Raw genomic sequence first — 6,906 nt, forward strand, 5'->3', positions numbered from 1 at the left:
AAGACAAAGAAAGAGAGAAATAAAACAAAAGTTCTCAAAGACACTAATGTCGCTGACACCTCTACCTGTGAAACTATTCAACACAGTTAAGCTGCTGGTCAGACTAATGTTCACGCTATCACTAAAAGCCTAGCTACCTGAGATTCTATTACTCACTACATCATGTCTTCACCAAAAAATTACAACACATGCTAAGAGACAAGAGAAACAGTCTGAAGACACAAATCAAGCCTTAGAGCCAGACTCAAAGATGACACAGGTCTTGAAATAATCAGACAGGGAATTGAAAATAACTACTTACTGTAGTAAGCATGCTAATAGAAAAAAATAGACAATATGAAAGAACAGAGATATAAAATAATCAGATAAAAACTAAGAAAAGGAAATGATAAAAACCAAGAACACTGTGACAGAAATACAGATTGCTTTTGATGGACTCGTCAATAGGTTAGACTCACTCATGGAAAGAATCACAGAATTTTAAGGTAGGTCAATAGAAGATTCCCAAACTGAAAAGCAAAGAGAAGAATATGATTTTTTTTTAAAGAATGGAACATTCATATGTGGTGGGACAATTTTGAGAATTGTAAGATAAGCATATTGGATTACTAGATAGAGAAAAAGAGAGAACAACATTTGAAATAGTAATGGCTCAGGGTTTTCTAAATTTAATGACAGATGCCAAATCACAAGCTTAGATAGTTCAGAGAACACCAAGCAGGACCAATACCAGAAAATTAACAATGCAGAAAACCAAAGATAAAGAAAATGCTGAAATAAACCAGAGGACAAAACTACCTATATAGAACTTTACCATTAGATGTACAAGGTTTGAAAAGTGAAACATACCACCTCATATGGATCTCCTGTGGTTGTAAATAGGACAGTTATGCTTGTTTAATTTTTCCCTGATGATGTTGTTTCTATCCCAAGGAAATTCTTCCATTTGAGTGTTCCCTGAAGAAAGACTTCTTTTTTTCTGGAATCTGGGATATTTTCCCTCTTCTTTTGTCCATCTGTCCGATTTATCACAATAAAACATTTTCCCAAATGTTAGAGTCAAACCCTATGGGAATGATTATTGGTGATTCTTCAAGGTCTTTGCAGGTATTCATGGGTGAATAAAAATTTATTGAATTGGTTTGAACTTAGGTATTGGAATGGGTATCACTGAAACCCAATCTCTCTCAGACTGCAGAAGTGTTGTAATGAATTCTTTCAAGAGTTAATGTACTTAAACCCATTAATTAATTGCATCAAACCCTTTTACAAAATGAAAGAAATGTTTTGGGGGTTGGGGGTACTGGGGACTGAACTCAGGGGCACTTGGCCACTGAGCCACATCCCCAGCCCTATCTTGTATATTTTTAAATTTAGAGACAGGGTCTCACTGAGTTTCTTAGTGCCTCACTATTGCTGAGGGTGGCTTTTAACTCGGGATTCTCCTGTCTCAGCCTCCCAAGCTGCTGAGATTACAGGCATGTGCCACCACACCCAGCATGAAAGATATATATTTTTTAACATTTATTTTTTTTAGTTAAAGGTGGACACAATAACTTTATTTTATTTTTATGTGGTGCTGAGGATCAAACCCAGTGTCTCACACATGGTAGGCAAGCACTCTACCTCTGAGCCATAACCCCAGCCCTGTGAAAGATATTTTTAATACAACTTCCTTTGAGCCATTTCTTGTGAGCCATATGTGTGATTAACTCTCAATATATTTTTGTTGTTGTTTTGGTACTGGGTGTTTAACCCAGGGGTACTTTACCACTGAACAACATTCCCATCCCTTTTTATTTTGAAACAAGTTTTCACTAAGTTACTTAGGACCTCACTAAGTTGCTGAGGCTGCTTTTGAACTTGTGATCTACCTACCTCAGCCTCTGGAGTTGCTAGAATTGCAGGCATGGCACAGCCGTACCTTTTAATTTACTGGACAGTAAACTGCCTAAATTCATGAAGTGAATGAGCCTGCAGATTTTGATACAGTTGTGTTCAGTATAAGCTATTCATCAAGACCTTCACACTACAGTACTAAACATATTAGTTAGGGCTATTCCACATCTTATGCCATGAAAACAGCAAATCCCTGCTCTGCAATATTTTTAATATACAAAAAGCTCAACAACTGATCATGTAGCACTGTAGAATGCAAATTTTATCTGTGGCCAGCAGATGGCAGTGTTCAAACCTATTCTATATAAATGGATAAGATTGGTAGTTCAGTTTAACCATCTACAGTATTGAACAAGATTTTAGGAATGCAACAGAAAACAAAAATAATAAGAACCACTTCTTACCCCCATAAAGTTTATCTATTATTCTTGCACCATATGTAAGTCTAAAAGATCTCTGAAAATGTCTCAAAATGCTTGTGATGTGGCAGTGTGGTCATATTGGTTAGTTGAGAGGTAGAAGAGTAGGAGGATGTCTAGGATGTATAACAGGAAGCTAAGATTAACAGCATTGATAGAGGCACAGAGAATGTGGGACATAGTAAGAATCTACTTAAATGATGTTCATAGGAAAGTGATATAGGGTCATCATAAGTTTGGTCATCATAGGGTCATCATTAAGTTTACAGTCTTATGTCTCAGACCTGGACACGATCACTTATCTGTAACCCCTGGGTACAGATGTGTTTAGATCTCAGAATTTGGAGGGATTTTAGAGAAATAGCCTAATGCATATACTATATGCTACCTAACACTATACACTTGCAGTGGTAGTTGGGGAGCCCTTTCATCAAACCTTCATATTTATGAATAAAATATAGGAGAATCCACATTACAGTTCATATGCAGCCTCATATTCATCAGATATGTGTTGGTAAAAGTTTTAGATTTCAGAGACTTTTAGGTATTGGATTTCGGGATATTGTGAACCTATAATATCACATGAACAAAAGAATGAACCCTGAAATTAAAAAAAAAAAAAGTGTCTCAGTTTTCTTTTGTATACCATCCCAATTTTCTGGAACATAGAGTCCATAAGAGTTTGATTTTATATTTGTTTTTGATTTTATATTTGCTTAGAAAAAAGAATCCTATCTTATTAACTACTTAGTTTTAATTTTCAGCATATCTACTGATGATCTATAATTTATCTATCTACATACCCATGTGCAAATACATGCAGAGTTAATTTAACAAAGAGGCCTTGGATCAAAACAGGAGAAATCTTTCAATGTTTAAGGTCCTCCAACCTTCTGGTTGTCACATTTAACATGTGAAAATCAAGGGAGAAATTTATCATACTACCTTGGAATGTTTGTGACATTTTAACTTTTATTTTTTAATTTAAAAAAATAAGAATTAAAAACTATCTTCACCACAATTTCTCTAGGTGACTAGAGATTCCAGAAGGAGAATTATTTCCAGGAAGTGAGGAGGATCTCCAAATGAAATTATGGCAGTAGACCTCATCAGGATGGTAGAGGAAGGGAGGGTTGACCAAAGAGTTTGAGGAGCTTACCCAAGTAGAAGAGGTGTTTTTGGTAGTAGTCTTCTGACACCTGAATTCATAAACTGTCTCTGTTGACTTGCTTCATTCTACTCTTTATCTCTTTCTCAAAAGCATTTGAAGCCCCTTACATAAATATGTAAAATAGCAAATCAAACATGTGTGTGAAAGAGACCTGGTAGACAGGAGGTGAATCCAGGAAGTCAGAGAAAAAGCTGGACACCGCCATTTGGCCATTTGCTGCTGGATTTTCCAGTTACCACAGCAAAAAGAGAAGAACTCTGTATATGAAAATATCACCTCATTGAGCACTGCTGTCCTTCAGAACACACCACATTCCTCTCTTAACGCAAGTGATACTTTACATAAATATTTATTAAATGAACCAAGATTTATAGTGTCTTTAATATTATAAATAACAGTAGTGCTCTGAGGAAAGTCAGCTTCTTTTTAGCATTGGAAATTTCCCTCTTGGCCTTTCTCCAAATGGAGATATCATAGAAGAAGGGACCATGGTCCCTAATAACATCTTTAAGAATCATGGAGCAATTGTTATATGCAACTTTCATTCATTTGTTCATTCATTATTTAACTGGTTTGTTCATTGAACCACCATTTAACCCAATTTGTTTCAAGACATATGAATTCAAAAACTATAAACTGGGTGCACACCTCTAATCCCAACTACTCAGGAGACTGAGGCAGGAGGATTAGCAAGTTCAAGGCCAGCCTCATCAACATGGTAAAACACTGTCTCAAAATAAATTAAAAAGGCCTGGGATGTAGCTCAATGGTAGAGCACTTGCTATGTAAGGCCCTATTTTCCATCCCCAGTTACCAAGAAAAAAAAAATGTGTAGAAGAGGGAGAGTATAAATAAACAAATATAAAAATGTGGCAGAGCTTGTATAAGGGTCTCCTTATAGAGTGCTGCTGTTAATACCTAGAAGCATAAGTAGCAAAAGGTAGAAAGTTGCTAAATACTTGTAAGTGCATTAATGAGGTAGATGGAAAGGAAATAACTTCAATCAGTTGGGTGCAGAACACAGGGAGATTTGGGGAGCTGCTGGTGGCCCAAGGGCTAGGGTGATGTTCATGAATGGGTGTGGGAAGGCTGGAGACACCTTGTGTCATTTGATAAACAGATCTTAGTCCCATCTCAAATGCAATAAATGGGAGTTTTATTGTATTTTTGTTTTGTTAACTTCTTTGTCCAGAATGATCTTCAGCTGATGCCAGGATAGAAGACAACTCTCATAGGAAGAGGCAGCAACTCCTTTGACATGTGTGACCTCATTATATATTCTCAATAATCCCCCCAAACACTGGTTCCATTTTCCATAAAACCGAGAGCTGGGGAGTTGATTTGCTGACGATCACTCATCTATGAGAAAAAAACTCCCACTCTTCTTAATGAAATGAAATCCTCATCTTATAAGCCGGATTCCATGTGGGGCAAGGAGCTCTCTCCTACACTTCCTATTCTTGGCTAAAGGCTCATCTTGTCCTAAAAATATGCCCCTAGTCCCCACTTAGCCACTTTGCATCCTTTGTTAGGGGACACAGAACAGGCTGAAAGTCATAAAGTAAAGCAATAATATTTAGGAAATAAACATGAAAACACAACCCAAAATTCTTGTGAATTGTGGTTTCAGACAACACAAAAAGGCTATCCCACATTTCTGGAAATCTGAAATTCCACAGGCGGGCGTCCCACTGAGCTCAAATCAAGGCATTGGCGGGGCTGCATTCCTTCCTGAAAGCTCCGGGGGAATCTGCTTCCCTTCTGCCTCCAACTTCCAGGCACTGTCCTCTCTCCTTTGCCTATGTCCTCCTCCTTCCACCCTCAATCAGCAACTCCTGACCTTTTTGGGTTGTCACATTGTTTTTTTCTCTGATTGTTCTGCTAGAAGAGGTTCTCTGCTTTTTTGCTTAAGGATTCATGTGATTAGTCAAGGCCTGCCAGGATGTTGCCATGTCAGTTAATGTATCTGCAAAGCATATGATCGTGTTTAGGATTAGGGCATGGACATCTTTGGAAGTCTGTGATTCAGGTCATCATAGCATGGAAATTAGAAAGGTAGTGGTATTAATTTGTTGGATTATTGCAGTGAATGCTTATATTTTTAAGTTGCCTTGGCATCCACCTTTAAGAATAAATTTAGCTTTCTCATCTCCAGAAACAGGTATCCATGGCTCTTAACAGTTTTTAATTCTACACCACACCCAAATGGCTCAAGCTGATGGCCAGAGGTAACAATTCAGAGGCATCTCTCCTGCCTTGCTGGCTGCACTCCCCACTTTTGTGCCACTTCTTTAAAAGAACTATTTAGATATATGTCCATGCTTTTCACCTGTCAGACATAACATGGTTGTCTACGTCCAGTGCCTCTGGCATTTAAACCCACCAATCACAGCTCCCTGAAGGAAATCTGTTTGGGTGAGGGTCTGGCCCCAGCAAAGGAGTGGGCCCACAAGTGTGTCTCTCAATCTGCCTGTGTTCCCTGACCTCCCTGTGTGGAGGTCATTCTGAACATGGCATATACCCTTTAGGGGGTATACGTACTGAAAAAAAACTTAAAATTTCACATTATGGTTGTGTCATTGGAATAGTGCCTGCACTCTGAGTCTGATGATGAGGCACCGAGGAGAGACTTATGCAGGTGGATCTCCTGTACTCCTTCTTCCGTCTTCGCTTCTGGTGGTTATTAGAAGCAGCAGCAGCAGCCAGATTCATTCAAAACAATCATATCCAGAATATTTCATTATGCCTCACTTTGATCAAGTGCCTGAGAATTGTAGGAAAGAACCAGAAAAGAGAGATGTGGAATTATGTCCATGAAAAGGATATGTCAAGGAATAGAATGCTTAACACTGAAAAAAAAAAAAAAAAGACCGTATTAAGAGTGGATGTTTATCATTTCAAGTTGGAGAGGGATCAAGGCAATGGGTTAAGGAGGCATGAGATGATTATAAAATATCTTCAAGTTCTGTCCCACAACAGAGGATTTAAACGTGTGCAGTCTATTCTCAGAGGACAGATCAGGACCAATTCTCTGCAAACTCCTTTGACACAAACTTTGGCACAATTTTTGGCAGGACATGTAACAAAGCAGTATTACCATTATTGGTGTTCTTAAATGGTACAGTCTAAAATTGCTATAGCTGAATGGTGTGGAAAGTCTTATGAAAAAGCTTTGAGCATTAGATGAGGGATCATCTCAGATCAGCTTTCAAATTCAATTTAACCCCTACAGTTACTGAGTCTTTGGCTAGGATTTCACTCCTGGCTTTTGAACACTTCTAGTTGCATATAAGTGTAAATGAACAAGGATTGAAAGGGGGAAGGTGTTCAAGTGAACATAATATGTGTTTCTTCTTCAAAATACTGATGCATTTGCTACTGAGGAGGACAGCACTAGGCATACTTCCTAGGAGCTTT

Source organism: Callospermophilus lateralis, chromosome 14, assembly GCF_048772815.1.
Source record: "Callospermophilus lateralis isolate mCalLat2 chromosome 14, mCalLat2.hap1, whole genome shotgun sequence".
Lineage (NCBI taxonomy): Eukaryota > Metazoa > Chordata > Mammalia > Rodentia > Sciuridae > Callospermophilus > Callospermophilus lateralis.